This window comes from Myodes glareolus, chromosome 20, assembly GCF_982192425.1.
Source record: "Myodes glareolus chromosome 20, mMyoGla1.1, whole genome shotgun sequence".
Lineage (NCBI taxonomy): Eukaryota > Metazoa > Chordata > Mammalia > Rodentia > Cricetidae > Myodes > Myodes glareolus.
Genome location: NC_142045.1, coordinates 39,540,107 through 39,561,901, shown reverse-complemented (window position 1 = coordinate 39,561,901; position 21,795 = coordinate 39,540,107). Strand labels below are relative to the sequence as shown.

At 40.5% G+C, this 21,795-nt stretch overlaps 1 pseudogene; it reads left to right on the top strand.

Moving 5' to 3' along the window:
* The first annotated feature begins 3,182 nt into the window (after positions 1 to 3,182).
* On the top strand, positions 3,183 to 3,372 carry LOC148118802 (Nuclear RNase P; annotated as a pseudogene).
* The last annotated feature ends 18,423 nt before the right edge of the window (positions 3,373 to 21,795 follow it).

Below are 21,795 nucleotides of genomic sequence, written 5' to 3'. Positions count from 1 at the left end.
ATCTCTCCAGCCCCATAGAAATAATTTTAAAATACACAAGACAAATAGCCTTTATCTATGCAAGTGAAAGGAGAAGTCTTGGAAACAGTAGCTAGATATACACATTGCCTTCAAACTACTTAAGATTCGATAGAATATTTCTTTTTTTTTCAAAGTTTATTAAATTATAAATGTTTCCATTTCAGCCCCTCCTCCCAACACCCTCCCAGTCCCCCCACTCCCTCTTCTCTTCCCTCTCCATCCCTAAGAGCCATCAGGGTTTCCTGCCCTGTGGGAAGTTCAAGTTCCTCCCCGCTCCCTCCAGGTCCAGGAAGGTGAGTATCCAAAGAGACTGGATCCCAAAAATACAGTATATGCAGAGGAAACAAGTCCCAGTGTCATTGTCAATGGCTTTTCAGAAAGACCCCGTGCCAGCCACATTCAGAGAATCCAGCCACATTCAGAGAATCTGGTTGGATCACCTGCTCGTTCAGTCCCAGTCCAACTGGTCTTGGTGAACTCTCATTAGATCAGTCCCCTTGTATCAGTGGGTGATCACACCCCTCGTGGTCCTGATTTCCTTTTTCATGTTCTTCCTCCTTCTGCTTCTCATTTGAACCTTGGGGGGCTCAGTACGGTGCTCCAATGTGGGTCTCCATCTGTATTGCCATCCATCGTCGGATGAAGGTCCTCCTCTGGTCTTGCCTTCTTTGCTCGCGTTCTCTTTCCTTCTGCTTCTCGTTTGGACCTAAGGAGTTAAGTCCAGTGTTCCAATGTGGGTCTCTGTCTCTATTTCCATCCATCGCCAGATGAAGGATCTATGGTGATAAGCAAAATATTCATCAGTATGGTTATGGGCCAAGGCCAGTTCAGGCACCCTCTTCTCTGTCCAGAGAACAATCTGGGTATCTCTCCTTTGACCTGGGAACCCCTCTAGAATCAAGTCTCTTGTAAACCCTAAAATGACTCCCTTAGTTGAGATATATTCTTTCCTGATCCCATATCCATCCTTCCTCCCTCCCCCCATCCCAGTCCCCCGAGCTTTCCCCATTCCTCCCCTACTCCCTTCTCTCTAACCCTCTCCCCTTCCAACAACCCTCCCACCTCCCCATGCACCCGAGGTTCCCTGGGACTCTTGTCTACTTCCAATCTCCAGGAGGATAACTACATGATTTTCTTCAGGTTCACCTTCTTATTTAGCTTCTCTAGGATCATGAATAATAGGCTCAAAGACCTTTAATTATGGCTAGAATCCACTTATGAGTGAATACATACCATATTCCTCTTTTTGGGTTTGACTTACCTCACTCAGTAAAGCGTTTTCTATGTCCATCCATTTGCATGCAAAATTCAAGATGTCATTGTTTTTTTTACCGCTGAGTAAAACTCATGGTAAAGCAAATATGTGTGATTAGATTGTGCTTAGCAAAACATCAATTTAAATGTATGTCTTTACTAATTAATTACAGTAATCTGAAGGTAAAGAATAGTAGGAAGGATGAAAGTTACATAATTAATTATTACATTTCTAAAATCTAATAACTTATTTCCAATGAGTACCTGAGCTTACAAAAATGCTAATAGATGAAGTATCTATTATATCAAATAGAGTAATTTTAAATCCCAATAAAGTGACATCGAGTATAAGCAGAGAAGAGTCTCACAAGAGAGTTTAGATTTTGAGGTTTGTATTTCTTTTGATGATGGTAGAAGAAATAAAACGCCTTAAAACATAGAAGAACAACAAACTAAAGAAAAAAACTGTAATGTGAGAAGCAGTCATATAATCTTGACTCAATTAAGAAAGTAAAAAATTAATTTTCAGAGGAACAATGGGCATTTAAAAGTGCTTAGGAAAAGTCAGGCGGTGGTGGTGCACATCTTTAATCTCAGCACTCAGGAGCAGATGCAGGCAGATCTCTGTGAGTTCAAGACCAGCCTGGTCTAGAAGAGCTAGTTTCCAGGACAGGCCCCAAAGGTACAGAGAAACCCTGTCTTGAAAATGAAATAATAAATTGAAATAAAATAAAATGTTTAGTAAAACAAATTCTTAAATGTGGGCATATGACAAATTCAGAACAAATTATGTCAAAAGAAACACAAACTTGAAATAATACTATCAAGGCCAATTGTAAATGAAAAGATACCCTAAATAAAAGTATAGGATAAAGCTGATATACATAAAGCTCAGGTTCCAAAAACGACAGTGATGTGTCAATAACATATTCTGTAGGTAAGACTTAAGAAAGAAGTTTGGCATGACAAATGTTTCTAAAAGATCAACCAATGCTATAATTTCACAGCTGTTGGGAGCCACCTGGAGGCACAGGTGGTCCTGCAGTTTGGAGGTAGCCACGTGGGGCTGAGCAACCCTGCCTGCACCCTTGCCTGCACATGCTCAGACCAGCAGAATGGCATTAACCAATCAGGACAGCGTTCAAGCCGCTCCACCGTTTAAAAGCAGATGCCTCGGGACCCTACTTCCTCTCTCTAAGCTTTCTCTCGTCCCTGCTCTATCTTCCCTTCCCCCAATTTTCCTCAAGGAATGCTCCAAATAAAGATGTGACCAGAGAAGGAATTCTCGTTTTTGGTGGCGTTCATTCCTGCGGGACAGGATGGCCCCCCGCAACTGGTGCTCGAAACTCCGGGACGCTGAGGGACCCTGACAACTACGCCGGGGGACCCTGAGAAAGCCCGGGAGAAAAAGCCAAGATCAGACACCAGCACAGAGAGCCTTGAATTTCAGAACTCTGAGAACATGGAGCGGTGAGTGACGTCTGGGAATCCCCAGAAAGGGGAGGAAAAGAAATGTAAAAAGGAATTTCAAAGGATAGGCCTAAAATAGAAAAAAAAATACAAAAAAAATCAAAGTTAAGGTATCTGAAAGAAGGTACAAAAAGCAACGGGGAAGAAAAATCCCTTAAGTTCAGTGCAGGTGGAGCTGAGAAAAAGCGAGGTTTACGGTTGGGAGATCCGCGGCTTCCTCCGTGCGTACTCGCTGTTAGAGACTGGAGGCAACAGTCTCGTAGGGAGGCGAGCTTGATCACTGCCTTCCCTATTCTTAAAGAGCCACAGAGTTTCTGAGGTGATTTTCGCCTAATTTTGTTAAGAGAGCTCAGTCTTTGGCTCTCAGGTACAGAAAACTTGAACTTTGTTTGAGGAAGTAGCCGGCGGTGGTGGCGCACGCCTTTAATCCCAGCACAGGCTCTGCGAAAAGCCGTGTTTCCATAGCAACATGGCCGGGCCCTCCCTGAGCGGGGAGATGAGTTCCCAGAGAACGGGGCTCCGCGCGCGGGCAGACCGGGCCCTCCACGGGTGGGCGGATGCCCCCCCTCGCCGGAGCTTGAAAAAGACTCACAGCCGGCGGTGCGAGTTCATTGCCTGAGGTGAAACGGCGAGCCCGCGCACGGCCCGGGGCGGGGCCATGCGGAGCGCGCCATAAGGGGCTTCAGAGGCGGAGCTATGGCAGCTGCCGCTGTCCGCTGCTGCCGCCCTCAGCCAAGGTCGCCAAAAATTCAGTCAGATAAAAACATTTGTCGCCAAAAGATTAGTCAGATGAAAACATTTATCCCCCAAACATCGCCCCTTTGTCAGCAGGAAGTAGTAAGATGATCGATGCTACGCCCATTCTCCCTTAAAGAACTGGTCGTGATTATCATAATAAAGGCATGTTTACCTGGTTACCGTATCCTAGGTAACAAAGAAAGGCGGACCTTTTGCCTGAGGCACCTGGTGAGATAAACAATGTTACCTAGAGGTTTTTCCATCTGAATAGAGGAGCTGGAGAGATGGCTCAGAGGTTAAGAGCACTGACTGCTCTTCCAAAGGTTATGAGTTCAATTCCCAATGACAACTGCTTTGGTTTTTAAACAATAGAGGGGGACTACACTACCAGTGACAGCTTCCCCCAGAGAAAGGATTTCTCTTGCATTCTATACACTTAATTTTTAATTCAAAATTTTGCTGGTACAGGCAAACAAGATTTGCTTTTTGAAGCAGAGACCTGCAGATCTCTAAGTTCAAAACCAGCCTACTTCCAGTACTGATTGTGCTGAATTTTTACACTGAGAGTTTTTAATACTCTTAAATGTTTAATTTGGGAGGAGAGTTTTGTTTATGTTTTTCTAGGAATGCTGACATACATCTGGATGCCAGCGAGACCGACCAGAGAGATAAAGAAGATGACCCAGTGGATGCTGAATGTCCTGCTGTGGAAGATTCGTGCAGAGGAGGCAGCAGAGATGACCTTCTGGGCGATGTCAAGAGCAGCTGTTTCACGTTATCACCTTGAGCAGCACCCTGTGCAACCTCTTATCTCTTAACAATTTTCTGACTGACTCTATTCTGCCTTTCTCCCTCCTTGGAGATGGGTGGGAGCACAGATATCCTTGGTATGCTGCGTCTAGGTGGGGACCAGATTGGAAAATAGTTTTGCCTTATTGCTCTTAAAGACAATAATTAGGGGGAGATGTTGGGAGCCACCTGGAGGCACAGGTGGTCCTGCAGTTTGGAGGTAGCCACGTGGGGCTGAGCAACCCTGCCTGCACCCTTGCCTGCACATGCTCAGACCAGCAGAATGGCATTAACCAATCAGGACAGCGTTCAAGCCGCTCCACCGTTTAAAAGCAGATGCCTCGGGACCCTACTTCCTCTCTCTAAGCTTTCTCTCGTCCCTGCTCTATCTTCCCTTCCCCCAATTTTCCTCAAGGAATGCTCCAAATAAAGATGTGACCAGAGAAGGAATTCTCGTTTTTGGTGGCGTTCATTCCTGCGGGACAGGATGGCCCCCCGCACACAGCAACTTAAAATTTTGCATATCCACAACAGACCCACATTGGTGCACTGAGCTCAGCTCCCAAAGTCTAGTCAAAGAGTGGGAGGAGTGAGAATGTGAGCAAATTGGTCAAGATCTTTATGGGGACACCCACTGACACAGCCTGCCTGAGCTAATGGGAGCTCATCACCTCCAGCTAGACTGGGAAGAAACAACCACAGGACCAAATAGTTGCTATGAATGTGTTTGACAGTTGTGTCGCTGGAACAAACTGGAGGGCTATAAGCATAGCACCAGAATTTATCCTTACCACTTATACTGGCTTTTTGGAAGACTATTCTCTTTGGATGGACACTTTGCTCAGCCTGGATATAGTGGGGAGGGCCTTGGACATTCCCCAAGGCAATATGCCTTACCCTCTCTTGGAAGTGAATGTGGGGTGAGGTCTTGGGTATGAGGAAGGAGTGGGCACGTGTATTGGTATGTATGTATGATGAAAAAAGACAGTTTGCTGTCTCTTTTAAAAAAGATTTTCATATCCTTGTCTCCATTCAGAAAGGGGCAAGGGATTATATGGGAAGAAACAGAAAGGAGGGAGGGAAAGCAGGCCAATATGTAAAATAATTGAAATATTTTAAGAAATAAAAATGTAGCTTATAAGGAAAGAAAGTGAGTTCAATACAGGATAATGAGCAAGTACCAAAGAATATGATACATGATAAACGTGTGTGCTACTCTAATTTAGCACTAAGTCTTATAAATGATACCATAATCATAGCCAATAAATATAACAATGTCTCTTTGGAAGAACAAAATTCAATTCCTGATAATATATCTGAAAGCCACAAAATTCTTTAGCTATAAGCTCCTACTGGGCCTCTCAGAGGCTAAAAACGAACTGAAATCCTTTGCTCTCATTTCTATGAACTATTACCACTACCCAACAAAGTTTATTGCTCCTTTTTCTTAAAAACTGGACTCATCCTTGGATTCTCAAACAGTTGCTGTAGTTTTATACTTCTCTATGAGGACTATAAGTCCTCAAAAGTTTTATGTATTATGTTACTTTTCTGTCTTTCTCTCCCTTTGAAGAATTGGTAATTGAAGAAGGTGGAGTCGGGATGTTTAGTCATGCCAACCAAATGCTTCCCCACTGAGTTATTTGCCCAGAACATTCAGGAGTTTTCTCTATCCACACTCATATCCTTTATGATTGTTTGCAGATATCTACTTTAAAACAAGATTTTCTATGTGCTATCTGACAACTGTAGCTCTTACCAGTTTTCTTAATGCCAGGATTTTGCATCCAATTTCTTATAACAGCTTCATCACCAAGGCAGAAATACAGCTCAAAGTTAGAATGTGTGAATTTTCTTCACACATTACAATTTTACTTAGACCAATAATTTTGGAGCTGTTTTTTTCTGACTATTTTGGACATTGCACCTTCAAACACTAAAATTCTTACTGCTCTGCCTTCAGAAACAATCTTGAAGTTACTGTGTCTGTCTATTCCAGAAACAGATGTCTCAAAAGGTATTTGATCACAATTTCTTGGGGATTTAAAAAAATACATTTTTCTTTCTTGAATTTTGAATATAGTAATTCAAATATTGCATTGACATCTTCATCCTTTGATTATCTTAATTAGAAGAAATATGGCAGTGTTTATGGTCCTGTCTGGTAAGTGCCAAAGATGTAGTAGCACTAATGCTGTGGTTGCAGATACAATATACACATTTAAATCGTTATCATGTGGACATTTTACATAGGATTTTCATTGTTAATTCAAAGGCACATAACAAGATGTATATTCATATTTAACTGTCAATATTAAATAATAACTGACGCATGAAAATAAATGCAATTAGAAAAAGGAAATTTTTTACCTATCAAGAAATGTTACCAGTTATTTTTCTCCTTTTGTAAAACCTATGAACACTTTAGGGAATTAATAATTCATTGTAATATCAATAAATAAATATCATATAATTTTTAGATAATATCCAAAATTTTACTGTATAATGTGAATAGAGGTTTCTGTTGGGGAAGATATGAATTATAAACAGTACATCTGTAAATAAGCATTTTTTCTGCTACACAAAAAATTCTTTTATTCTATTAAAAAGAGAAAGTTGGGAAGGTAGTGATAAGATTAAATTGAGAAGCTCCATGACAACACTGATGACTTAAGCGAGGCACACATAGGGACACTTTTGTCATCTCCTGAGAATGAAAAGCCAGGAGATCTGTGGGTGCCTGAACAACTGTAAGCATAAATTCCATGTTAAAGAAGAGGAGAAGTAAGGAGAAGAAGGCCTCACAGGGCACAGAACAACATCACACAAGCCAACTGTGTGCTTCTGTAAGATTTCTGAAAACTTCTCTGAAGAACCACTTAAGCATTCTCATGGATGACTGACCCTTGCAGCAATCGTGGTTAATTTATCTTGGAAATGAAAAACTAGGCAACAGGAAAGATTGAGTAATGACTATTGCAGAGCTTTAAGTTGCTAAGATATTTCCTTTTTTGTTAATTTTAATAACTTGTGACCCTTGAAGCCTAGCATAACAACCTTCTAATACAGACGTGGTGGAGAACTTGGATACCTTTTGGAAAAATGACTACACTTCGTTGGGTTCTTTATTATTCTTCTATGTAGCATACCACATGGAAAGAATAAAAGAAAGAAATGGAATTTAAGTCATGTTTTTTTTATGTTGTATCATTTCTACAAAAAGTGTTATATTCTTTGAATATTATTGTTATGCACACATATGAATGCAAGAATACACAAATACCTTCTACTGAGTTTGCTTTTATTGCAGTCATTGCTACAATTTCGTGAAAAAATTATTTAAATTCTGACCACTGTGAAATGATAAGCATTATGGAACTCATCCCTGACAGAGGATCATTCTCTTTCTTACTGCAATTGAAATTATTATTTACTTCTTTTTCTATGGGCGGGCAACACTCGAGAATTGGAGTGGGGAATTTGGAGGGCTTGGAGAAGGATACCTGTGTGTGGCATGAGGAAGGAAACGGTAGGGGAGAAGTGATGAAATTCTACTTCAATTTAGCCCACATTTTCAATAAGAAATTACAAAAAAATCCCTACTTTTGGCTCTTTAATACTTTTTTGTGTATGACCTTCCCCATGACTTTTAACTAAGAAGCAAACGAACAAAAAACTGACACGTAGGCACTGGCTATTGTCTCATTCTCTCATCTTGTTTCAGCCTGCTTTAGTACTTTTGAGGAATTTACAACATACTTTTTTAAGAGTATCTTTCAATTTTAAGTATCAGTTAGTTCTTTGTCTAATATCAAGTTTTAATAATGGTTTGGGACTTCATAGGTACAGGATTTTGGTGGGATAAAACTAACTTCCCAAACTAGCAAAAAAAAAATACTGTCAAAGGAAATTCAGTAAAGAGCATATACCAAACAGTACTTCAGTGATTATCTGATACAAGTCATTGTATATCCATACAGCAGTCTGTGAACACTTTACCTATATGATCAGTTTAAATGTGATCAAAACCGGCATGGCTAAGCATGCCATTACGAAACACAGTATCTAAAATTTGACATGCAAAGTGCCTAATTACTGAAATTAACATTTTAAGTGAAAACAGTACATAAATATATGCATTTTTATATGCAATATGTGTAAATGTACACATATATACAGTTCCTTCCTTCCTTCTCTCTTTTTTTTCTCTCTGTCTCTGTGCCTGTCTCTCTCTTCACACATGCACACACACTCTTTTTCTCTCATACACACAGATATATATATATATATATATATAAACATATGCACACACACGCACACACACACACACATACACATATTAAATGAGTATGTATAAAATCAACCAAGTTCTTCCAACTGAAATGTACAACATATTATGTATTGACTTTCAAATTTGATCACTGCAAATGTAAAATAGGTAATAACAATGGTAGGTATGGTAAACATGATGGGTTGTAGCTTTTCTTATGTAGCAATAACTACATGTTACTATTTAAATAATGGTATTTTAGGTGCCTTTCAATTTTTATTGTTAATAATATTTTTTAGAAATAAATAAATTGACAGTGAGACAGAATTTCAAAGTACATTCTTCACAGTTACCCATGGCCGCAATGATTTTAGTTCAGAGTTAACAGATTCAAAACTCTCATTTTTATCCTCCCCATAAAATGTGAGACCATTGAACCCAAGAGATGTCCAGACATGTTTGGATGGGGATAAACCTCCCAAAAGCCAGCAGTGGAGATGATGAAAAAAGCACTGGCCCCGATGCTGTGAGATAAAAATATAGCTAGAATAGTTTCTTTGAGACCCCAGAGAAACACCTGCATATCTGGCTGTATTTCTTGCAAAAATGTTTGCATAATAATTATTTGAGAATCCATATGGACTATTTTATACATTCTGGAAGTGCAATCATAACTGCAGTGAAGCATACCTACTTGCTTCAGCATAACTTCTTTCCTCTTTCTATTGAACGTTCATCATCTTAGTTATGTATTGCTGTTTTAGCCAGATTTCATAGCCTGATTTGGTTTTTTTTAAAGTTTATTAAAATATAAAAGTTTCTATTTTCGCCCCTCCTCCCAACACCCTCCCACTCCCCCCACTCCCTCTCCTCTTCCCTCTCCATCCCTAAGAGCAGTCAGGGTTTCCTGCCCTGTGGGTGGTTCAAGTTCCTCCCCACTCCCTCCAGGTCCAGGAAGGTGAGTATCCAAACAGACTGGATCCCCCAAAATCCAGAATATGCAGAAGAAACAAGTCCCAGAGTCATTGTCAATGGCTTTTTAGAAAGACTTTGGGTCAGCCACATTGAGGGAATCCGGCCTCCTCCAGAGAATCTGGTTGGATCAAGCGCTCCTTCAGTCTCAGTCAACTGGCCTTGGTGAACTCTCATTAGATCAGTCCCCTTGTATCAGTGGGTGATTGCTCACTTGCGGTTCTGATTTCCTTTTTCATGTTCTTCCTTCTTCTGCTCCTCATTTGGACCTTGGGGGCTCAGTGCGGTGCTCCAATGTGGGTCTCGGTCTGCATCGCCATCCATCCCCTGATGAAGGTTCCCTCTGATCTTGCCCTCCCTGCTCACGTTCTTCTTCCTTCTGCTTCTCGCTTGGACCTAGGGAGTTAAGTCCAGTGTTTCAACGTGGGTCCCCGTCTCTATCTCCATCCATTGCCAGATGAAGGATCTGGAAATCTTGTCTATTTCCAGTCTCCAGGAGGAAAACTACCTGCATTTTCTTCAGGTTCACCTTCTTATTTAGCTTCTCTAGGATCACGAATGATAGGCTCAAAGACCTTTAATTATGGCTAGAATCCACTTATGAGTGAATACATACCTTATTCCTCTTTTTGGGTCTGGCTTACCTGACTCAGTAAAGCGTTTTCTTTTTATTTTTATTTATCTTTTTATTTATTTATTTATTTTAATTTAATTTTTACTGGGAACCCCTCCAGAATCAAGTCTCTTGCAAACCCTATAATGGCTCTCTTAGTTGCGATATAAACTTCCCTGCTCCCATAACCATCCTTCCTCTCTCCCCCTTTCCCATTCCCCCAAGCCATCCCCAATTCTCACCCTCTCCCCTCTCCCTAACCATCTTCCCTTACTTCCACCCCCCACCCCCCATGCACCCCAGTTTGCTTGGCAATCTTGCCTAGTTGTATTATCCAGGAGGATAACAATATAAATTTTCTTCAGGTTCACCTTCTTATCTAGCTTCTCTAGGATCACAAATTATAGACTCAAAGAACTTTAACTATGGCTAGAATCCACTTATGAGTGAGTACATACCATATTCCTCTTTTTGGGTCTGGGTTACCTCACTCAGTAAAGCGTTTTCTATTTCCATCCATTTGCATGCAAAATTAAAGACGTCATTGTTTTTTACCGCTGAGTAAAACTCTAATGTATATATATTCCACACCTTCTTTAACCATTCTTCTCTTGAGGGGCACCTAGGTTGTTTCCATGTTCTGGCTATTACAAATAGTGCAGCTATGAACAGAGTTGAACAAATACTTTTGTAGTATGATAGGGCATCTCTGGGGTATATTCCCAAGAGAGGAATTGCTGGGTCCTGAGGGAGGTTGACTCCCAGTTTTCTGAGAAACCGCCACACTGATTTCCACAGTGGCTGTACAAGTTTGCATTCCCACCAACAATGGATGAGTGTTCCCCTCATTCCACATCCTCTCCAGCATAGGCTATCATTGGTGCTTTTGACTTTAGCTATTCTGACAGGTGTGAGATGGTATCTCAAAGTGGTTTTGATTTGCATTTCAATGATCGCTAAGGAAGTTGAGCATGACCTTAAGTGTCTTCTGGCCATTCGAAGTTCATCTGTTGTGAATTCTCTGTTAAGTTCAGTACCCCATTTTTTAATTGGGTTAATTAGAGTTTTAGTGCCTAGTTTCTTGAGTTCTTTGTATATTTTGGAGATCAGACCTTTGTCTGATGAGGGGTTGGTGAAGATCTTCTCCCAGTCAGAAGGCAGCCTTTTTGTCTTACTGACAGTGTCCTTTGCTTTACAGAAGCTTCTCAGTTTCAGCAGGTCCCATTTATTCATTGTTTCTCTTATTGTCTGTGCTACTGGGGTCCTACTTAGGAAGTGGCCTCCTGTGCCTATATCTTGTAGACTACTTCCCACTTTCTCTTCTATCAGGTTCAAAGTGGACAGATTTATGTTGATATCTTTAATCCATTTGTACTTGAGTTTTTTGCATGGTGATAGATATGGATCTACTTTCATTCTTCTACAGGTTGACATCCAGTTATGCCAGCACCATTTGTTAAAGATGCTTTCCTTCTTCCATTGTATACCTTTAGCTCCCTTGTCGAAAATTAGGTGTTCATAGGTTTGTGGGTTTGTATCTGGGTCTTCTATTTGATTCCATAGGTCGACTTCTCTGTTCTTATGCCAATACCAAGCTGTTTTCAATACTGTAGCTCTGTAATAGAGTTTGAAGTCAGGGATGGTAATGCCTCCAAAAGTTCCTTTATTGTATAAGATTGTTTTTGCTATCCTGGGTTTTTTGTTTTTCCATATAAACTTGATTATTGTTCTCTCAAGATCTGTGAAGAAGTTTGATGGGATTTTGATGGGGATTGCATTGAATCTATAGATTGCTTTTGGTAGAATTGCCATTTTTACTATGTTGATTCTCCCATCCAAGAGCAGGGGAGGTCTTTCCATTTTCTGGTATCCTCCTCAATTTCTTTCTTCAAAGACTTAAAGTTCTTGTCAAATAGGTCTTTCACTTCCTTGGTTAGAGTTACCCCAAGATATTTTATGCTATTTGTGGCTATCATGAAAGGTGATGTTTCTCTGATTTCCTTCTCTACTTCTTTATCCTTTGTGTATAGGAGGGCTACCGATTTTTTGAAGTTGATCTTGTGTCCTGCCACATTACTAAAGGTGTTTATCAACTGTAGGAGTTCTTTGGTAGAGTTTTTGGGGTCTCTTATGTACACTATCATATCGTCTGCAAATAACAAAAGTTTAACTTCATCCTTTCCCATTCGAATCCCCTTGATCCCCTTATGTTGTCTTATTGCTATTGCTAGAACTTCAAGCACTATATTGAAGAGGTATGGAGAGAGTGGACAGCCTTGTCGTGTTCCTGATTTTAGTGGAAAGGCTTTGAGTTTCTCTCCATTCAATTTGATGTTAGCTGTCGGCTTGCTGTATATTTCTTTTATTATATTTAGGTATGATCCTTGTATTCCCCAGTCTCTCCAACACCTTTATCATAAATGGGTGTTGAATTTTGTCAAATGCTTTTTCAGCATCCAATGAAATGATCATATGGTTTTTTTCTTTCAGTTTATTTATATGATGGATTACATTGATAGATTTGCGTATGTTGAACCAGTCCTGTATCTCTGGGATGAAGCCCACTAGATCATAATGGATAATTTTTCTAATGTGTTCTTAGATTCGGTTCGCCAGTATTTTATTGAATATTTTTGCGTCAATGTTCATGAGTGATATTGGTCTGTAATTCTCTTTCCTGGTTGTGTCTTTGTGTGGTTTTGGTATCAGGGTAACTGTAGCTTCATAAAAAGAGTTTGGCAATGATTCTTCTCTTTCTATATTGTGAAATACATTAAGGAGTATAGGTATTAGCTCTTCCTGGAAGTTATGGTAGAATTCTGCATTGAAACCATCTGGTCCTGGGCCTTTTTTGGTAGGGAGATTTTTAATAACAGCTTCTAATTCTTCATGACTGACAGGTCTATTTAGATTGTTTACCTGGTCTTGGTTCAACTTTGGTATTTAGTACTTATCTAAAAAAATGTCCATTTCTTTTACATTTTCCAACTTTGTGGCATATAAATTTTCGTAGTAAGATCTAATGATTCTCTGAATTTCCTCTGTGTCTGTGGTTGTGTCCTCCTTTTCATTTCTGATCTTATTTATTTGCATGTTCTCTGTCTGCCGTTTGATTAATTTGGATAGGGGCTTGTCGATCTTGTTGATTTTCTCCAAGAACCAGCTTTTTGATTCATTGATTCTTTGGATTGTTTTCTGTGTTTCTATTTTGTTGATTTCAGACCTCAGTTTGATTATTTCCAGTCTTCTACTCCTCTTGGGTGAATGAGCTTCTTTTTTTTTTCTAGAGCTTTCAAGTGTGCTGTTAAGTCTCCAATGTGTGCTTTCTCCTTTTTCTTTAATTGGGCACTTAGTGCTATGAACTTTCCTCTTAGCACGGCTTTCATAGTGTCCCATAGGTTTGAGTATGTTGTGTCTTTATTTTCATTAAATTCAAGGAAAACTTTAATTTCTTTCTTTATAGAGTTGATTTCTTCTATTTCTTCTGGAGTAGGGTGTTCAATTCTTCTAGTTTCGAGCTCCCCGGATTCTGGAGATGTCATGTTGCCTTTCAGATTGTTGGAGGAATTCTTGTATTGGCGCCTGCCCATCTCCTCCACTCTGGATGAAACTCCTCAGCACTTTCTGGATAGAGCTCCTCAACACTCTCTTGGTAGGACTTCTCAGTACTTTCTGGATAGAGCTCCTCAGCACTCTCTGGGAAGAGCTCCTCAGCAGTGTAACAGGGGCTAGCTGGTCTTCCCAGGACCCAGGAGACAAAGGGCCAGCAGCAGTGGGGGGAGGGAGGGGTCCTGTGGAACACAGAAGACCCTGCCACAGAAGCTGAGGGGGGAGGGGCTGTGCTCTCTTCCCGGACAGGCAGGCTGCCCAGAGGAGCACCCACTCACCTCTCTGGGAAGAGCTTCTCAGCAGAGCAACAGGGCTAGCTGGTCTGTGGGAGAGAGGGGTCCCGTGGAACACCGAAGACCCTGCCGCAGAAGCTGAGGGGGGAGGTTATAGCCTGATTTGTAAACATGCATTTCACATGGATTAAAGTGACAGAAAGGCAAAAATGATATTGCAATCACTGATTTGGACTTCTCCTAAGCATTTGCCCAGGTGCAAAAGGCCACCACAATGAACTATTCATTAGACTTACTCTCTTGGCATTGCAATAGAATATCTCCCATTTAAGTTCTAAAACCAGATAATTTAAGCTTTAATTCTAGAGATTTCTAGTTAGTTGTTAGCTTCCTAAGAAATATTTGTCACTTTTTTGGAATATATTACTTATCAATTTTAACCACCATGTACTGATTTGATTAAAACTCACATGGTGTGTGAGGTCCTTCTGTGTATATGTTGCTTTCATTAGTTAATAAAGGAACTGCTTTGGACCTATAGCCAAGATGTTGAGGAACAGAGCTAGGTAGGGAAAACTATAAAGAATGCTGGGAGAAAGAAGGCAAAGTCAGAGAGAAGACTTGGAGCCGCCAGAGTCAGACATGCCAAATTTATGTCAATAAACCACTGTCACATGGTGATATACAGATTAATAGAAATGGATTAAATTAATATAAGAGTTAGCCAATAAGAAGCTAGAGCTAATAGGCTAAGCAGTGATTTAGATAATATGGTTTCTGTGTAATCATTTCAGGTCTGGGTAGCCAAGACAAACAAGTGGTCCTCCTCCTGTATCACTTGTGGAAATTTTTAGTGCTGTTTTGTTTTGTCCCTTTCCCCTGTGGAAATGTCTGAAAACATGAAAACTACATTCCACTCTAGCTTGGAAACTTTATTATTTGGCTGAAAATTTTAAACTTGCATCAATCTTGCTTTGAATTCTGTCCTCTACTGTTTTATTTTTTGATTTAAGTTTTTTTATGACTGTCTTAAGTTACATATTGTACAAATTTGTGTAGCTTAAACTCCAAAAGAATAGTTGAATGTTGTATATTATTTATTTTAATAATTTAATAATTTTTGTTTTTATATGCTTGCTTCTCATTTTTGACTACTGTTCATTAAAATTTAATGAAGTAGATAGGTTTTAGACTTCTGAATGAAAAATGAAGGGCATTTTGAGGAATATGATGAATATTATCTTAGGCTATGTAGACAAGTAATCATTGATTTGAGCTGATATTTTTAATTGTAAATATAAAAGCAGAGGATTTTTAAACAATTTTTGTGATTAGAAATAAAATAATTAAGCTCTACATAAAAATGTTGTATCTCAATAGTAAACTGTATCACATTTTAATTAAAGTTAATTAGTAAAAATTTTCATTATATCAATTTCATTACCTTAAATTATCAGTCTTCACTAAAGAATACTGTTTATTTACTTTTTTTTCTATTTTTATGATCTTTTTTTTCATTTTTTTTTAGTAATTTTATTAAATTATAAAAAGTTTCCATTTACGCCCCTCCTCCCAACGCCCTCCCACTCCCCCCCTCCCTCTCCTCCTCCCTCTTTGTCCCCAAGGGCAGTCAGGGTCTCCTGCCCTGTGGGAAGTCCAAGTTCCTCCCCCCTCCCTCCAGGTCCAGGAAGGTGAGCATCCAAACAGACTGGATCCAAAAAATCCAGTATATACAGAGGAAACCAGTCCCAGAGTCATTGTCAATGGCTTCTCAGAAAGACTCCAGGCCAGCCACATTCAGAGAATCCGGCCACATTCAGAGAATCTGGTTGGATCACGTGCTCGTTCAGTCACAGTCCAACTGGCCTTGGTAAACTCTCATTAGATCCGACCCCTTGTATCAGTGGGTGATAGTATCCCTCGCAGTCCTTCGTCATTTTCTTCCTCCTTCTGCTCCTCATTTGGATCTTGGGGGGCTCAGTCTGGTGCTCCAACGCGGACCTCCGTCTGTATGGCATCCAACGCCAGATGAAGGATCTATGGTGATAAGCAAAATATTCATCAGTATGGTTATGGGCCAAGGCCGGTTCAGGCACCCTCTCCTCTGTCCAGAGAACAATCTGGGGATCTCTCCTTGGACCTGTGATCCCATATATAATCAAGTTTCCTGTAAACCCTAAAATGACTTCCTTAGTTGAAATATATTCTTCCCTGATCCCATATTTATCCTTCCTCCCTTCCCCCCATCCCGGTCAACCGAGCTTTCTCCATTCCTCCCCTACTCCCTTCTCTCTAATGCTCTCCCCTTCCAACAACCCTCCCATCCCCCCCCATGCACCCGAGGTTACCTGGGACTCTTGACTATTTCCTACCTCCTGGCGGATAGGTAAATAATCTTCATCAGGTTCGTCTTCTTATTTAGCTTCTCTAGGATCACGAATAATAGGCTCAAAGACCTTTAATTATGGTTAGAATCCACTTATGAGTGAATACATACCGTGTTCCTCTTTTTGGGTCTGGCTTACCTCACTCAGTAAAGCGTTTTCTATGTTCATCCATTTGCATGCAAAATTCAAGATGTCATTATTTTTTACCGCTGAGTAAAACTCTAATGTGTATATGTTCCACACCTTTATTAACCATTCTTCTATTGAGGGGCACCTAGGCTGTTTCCAGGTTCTGGCTATTACAAAAAGTGCTGCTATGAACATAGTTGAACAAATGCTTTTGTAGTATGTTCGGGAATCTCTAGGGTATATTCCCAAGAGAGGAATTGCTGGGTCCTGGGGGAGGTTGACTCCCAGTTTCCTGAGAAACCGCCACACTGATTTCCACAGTGGCTGCACAAGTTTGCATTCCCACCAACAATGGATGAGTGTTCCCCTCATTCCACATCCTCTCCAGCATAGGCTATTATTGGTGTTTTTAACTTTAGCTATTCTGACAGGTGTAAGATGGTATCTCAAAGTGGTTTTGATTTGCATTTCCCTGATCGCTAAGGAGGTTGAGCATGACCTTAAGTGTCTTCTGGCCATTCGAAGTTCATCTGTTGTGAATTCTCTGTTCAGATCAGTACCCCAATTTTTTTTTTTAGTAAATTTTATTAAATTATAAAAGTTTCCATTTCTGCCCCCCCCTCCCAACACCCTCCCACTCCCCCCACTACCCCCCTCCTTCCCCTCCGTCCCTCAGGGCAGTCAGGGTTTCCTGCCCTGTGGGAAGCTCCAGCTCCCTCCCCCTCCCTCCAGGTCCAGGAAGGCGAGCATCCAAACAGACTGGATCCCCAAAATCCAGCATATGCAGAGGAAACAGGTCCCAGTGTCATAGTCAATGGCTTTTCAGAAAGACCCCGGGCCAGCCACAGTCAGAGAATCCGGCCAAATTCCGAGAATCTGGCTAGATCACGTCCTCATTCAGTCCCAGTCCGACTGGCCCTGGTAAATTCTCATCAGATCCATTCCCTTGTATCAGTGGGTGATAGCATCCCTCGCAGTACTGATTTCGTCTTTCATGTTCCTCCTCCTTCCGCTCCCCCTCCGGACCTCGGGGGGCTCAATCCCTTGCTCCAATGTGGGCCTCCGACTGAATAACCGTCCTTCGCCAGACGAAGGATCTATGGTGATAAGCACAATGAATAAATGGGATCTACTGAAACTGGGAAGCTTCTGTAAAGCAAAGGACACTGTCAGTAGGACAAAAAGGCTGCCTTCTGACTGGGAGAAGATCTTCACCAACCCCTCATCAGACAAAGGTCTGATCTCCAAAATATACAAAGAACTCAAGAAACTAGGCACTAAAACTCTAATTAACCCAATTAAAAAATGGGGTACTGAACTTAACAGAGAATTCACAACAGATGAACTTCGAATGGCCAGAAGACACTTAAGGTCATGCTCAACCTCCTTAGCGATCAGGGAAATGCAAATCAAAACCACTTTGAGATACCATCTTACACCTGTCAGAATAGCTAAAGTCAAAAACACCAATGATAGCCTATGCTGGAGAGGATGTGGGGTGAGGGGAACACTCATCCATTGTTGGTGGGAATGCAAACTCGTGCAGCCACTGTGGAAATCAGTGTGGCGGTTTCTCAGGAAACTGGGAGTCAACCTCCCTCAGGACCCAGCAATACCACTCTTGGGAATATACCCTAAAGATTCCCTAACATACTACAAAAGCATTTGTTCAACTATGTTCATAGCTGCACTATTTGTAATAGCCAGAACATGGAAACAACCTAGGTGCCCCTCAATAGAAGAATGGTTAAAAAAGGTGTGGAACATATATACATTAGAGTTTTACTCGGCGGTTAAAAATAATGACATCTTGAATTTTGCATGCAAATGGATCGAAATAGAAAACGCTTTACTGAGTGAGGTAAGCCAGACCCAAAAAGAGGAACACGGTATGTATTCACTCATAAGTGGATTCTAACCATAATTAAAGGTCTTTGAGCCTATTATTCGTGATCCTAGAGAAGCTAAATAAGAAGACGAACCTGAGGAAGATTATTTAGCTATCCACCAGGAGGTAGGAAATAGACAAGAGTCCCAGGTAACCTCGGGTGCATGGAGGGGTGGGAGGGTCGATGAAGGGGGAGAGGGCTAGAGAGAAGGGAGTAGGGGAGGAACGGGGAAAGCTTGGTGGCCGGGGATGGGGGGGGAGGGAGGTAGGATGAATATGGGATCAGGGAACAATATATTTCAACTAAGGGAGCCATTTTAGGGTTTACAGGAGACTTGATTATATATGGGATCCCAGGTCCAAGGAGAAATCCCCCAGATTGCTCTCTGGACAGAGGAGGGGTGCCTGAATCGGCCGTGGCCCATGACCATACTGATGTATATTTTGCTTATCACCATAGTACCCCCATTTTTTTAATTGGGTTAATTAGAGTTTTAGTGTCTAGTTTCTTGAGTTCTTTGTATATTCTGAAGATCAGACCTTTGTCTGATGAGGGGTTGGTGAAGATCTTCTCCCAGTCAGAAGGCAGCCTTTTTGTCTTACTGACAGTGTCCTTTGCTTTACAGAAGCTTCTCAGTTTCAGCAGGTCCCATTTATTCATTGTTTCTCTTATTGTCTGTGCTACTGGGGTCCTACTTAGGAAGTGGCCTCCTGTGCCTATATCTTGTAGACTACTTCCCACTTTCTCTTCTATCAGGTTCAAAGTGGACAGATTGATGTTGATGTCTTTAATCCATTTGGACTTGAGTTTTGTGCATGGTGATAGATATGGATCTATTTTCATTCTTCTACAGGTTGACATCCAGTTATGCCAGCACCATTTGTTAAAGACGCTTTCCTTCTTCCATTGTATACCTTTAGCTCCCTTGTCAAAAATTAGGTGTTCATAGGTTTGAGGGTTTGTATCTGGGTCTTCTATTTGATTCCATAGGTCGACTTCTCTGTTCTTATGCCAATACCAAGCTGTTTTCAATACTGTAGCTCTGTAATAGAGTTTGAAGTCAGGGATAGTAATGCCTCCAAAAGTTCCTTTATTGTATAAGATTGTTTTGGCTATCCTGGGTTTTTTGTTTTTCCATATAAACTTGATTATTGTTCTCTCAAGGTCTGTGAAGAAGTTTGATGGGATTTTGATGGGGATTGCATTGAATCTATAGATTGCTTTTGGTAGAATTGCCATTTTTACTATGTTGATTCTCCCAATCCAAGAGCAGGGGAGGTCTTTCCATTTTCTGGTATCCTCCTCAATTTCTCTTTTCAAAGTCTTAAAGTTCTTGTCAAATAGGTCTTTCACATCCTTGGTTAGAGTAACCCCAAGATATTTTATAGTGTTTGCGGCTATCGTGAAAGGTGATGTTTCTCTGATTTCCCTCTCTGTTTCTTTATCCTTTGTGTATAGGAGTGCCACTGATTTTTTGGAGTTGATCTTGTATCCTACCACGTTACTAAAGGTGTTTATCAACTGTAGGAGTTCTTTGGTAGTGTTTTTGGGGTCGCTTATGTACACTATCATATCGTCAGCAAATAACGAAAGTTTAACTTCATCCTTTCCCATTCGAATCCCCTTGATCCCCTTATGTTGTCTTATTGCTATTGCTAGAACTTCAAGCACTATATTGAAGAGGTATGTAGAGAGTGGACAGCCTTGTCGTGTTCCTGATTTTAGTGGAAAGGCTTTGAGTTTCTCTCCATTCAATTTGATGTTAGCTGTCGGCTTGCTGTATATTGCTTTTATTATATTTAGGTATGATCCTTGTATCCCCAGTCTCTCCAACACCTTTATCATAAATGGGTGTTGAATTTTGTCAAACGCTTTTTCAGCATCCAATGAAATGATCATATGTTTTTTTCTTTCAGTTTATTTATATGATGGATTACATTGATAGATTTGCGTATGTTGAACCATCCCTGCATCTCTGGGATGAAGCCTACTTGATCATAATGGATGATTTTTCTAATGTTCTTGGATTCGGTTTGCCAGTATTTTATTGAGAATTTTCGCATCGATGTTCATGAGTGAGATTGGCCTGTAATTCTCTTTCTTGGTTGTGTCTTTGTGTGGTTTTGGTATTAGGGTGACTGTAGCTTCATAAAAGGAGTTTGACAGTGACTTTTCTTTTTCTATATTGTGGAATACATTAAGGAGTATAGGTATTAGCCCTTCCTGGAAGTTCTGGTATAATTCTGCATTGAAACCATCTGGTCCTGGGCTTTTTTTGGTAGGGAGATTTTTGATAACAGCTTCTAGTTCTTCACGACTAACAGGTCTATTTAGATTGTTCACCTGGTCTTGATTCCACTTTGGTATATGGTACTTATCTAAAAAAATGTCCATTTCTTCTACATTTTCCAGCTTTGTGGCATATAAACTTTCGTAGTAAGATCTAATGATTCTCTGAATTTCCTCTGTGTCTGTGGTTATGTCCCCCTTTTCATTTCTGATCCTATTAATTTGCAAGTTCTCTCTCTGCCGTTTGATTAGTTTGGATAGGGGTTTGTCAATCTTGTTAATTTTCTCCAAGAACCAGCTTTTTGCTTCATTGATTCTTTGAATTGTTTTCTGTGTTTCTATTTTGTTGATTTCAGCTCTCAGTTTGATTATTTCCAGTCTTCTACTCCTCCTGGGTAAATCAGCTTCTTTTTTTTCTAGAGCTTTCAAGTGTGTTGTTAAGTCTCCAATGTGTGCTTTCTCTGTTTTCTTTAGGTGGGCACTTAGTGCTATGAACTTTCCTCTTAGCACTGCTTTCATTGTGTCCCATAGGTTTGAATACGTTGTGTCTTTGTTTTCATTATATTCAAGGAAGACTTTAATTTCTTTCTTTATTTCTTCCTTGACCCAGGGGTGATTTAGTAGTTGACTGTTCAACTTCCATGAGTTTGTTGGCTTCCTGGGGGTACCATTGTTGTTGAATTCTAATTTTAATCCATGGTGATCTGACAAGACACAGGTGGTTACTAATATTTTTTTGTATCTGTGGAAGTTTGCTTTGTTACCAAGTATGTGGTCAATTTTCGAGAAGGTTCCATGAGCTGCAGAGAAGAAGGTATACTCTTTCCTATTTGGGAGGAGTGTTCTATAGATGTCTGTTAAGTCCATTTGATTCAGTACCTCCAATAAATCTCTTATTTCTCTGTTAGGTTTCTGTCTGATTGACCTGTCCATTGGTGAGAGAGGAGTGTTGAAGTCTCCTACTATTAGTGTGTGTGGTTTGATGACTGCCTTGAGTTCTAGAAGAGTTTCTTTTACATATGTGGGTGCCTTTATATTAGGGGCATAGATATTCAAGATTGAGACTTCTTCCTGATGAATTGTTCCTGTTATGAGTATGAAATGTCCATCTCCATCTCTTCTGATTGATTTT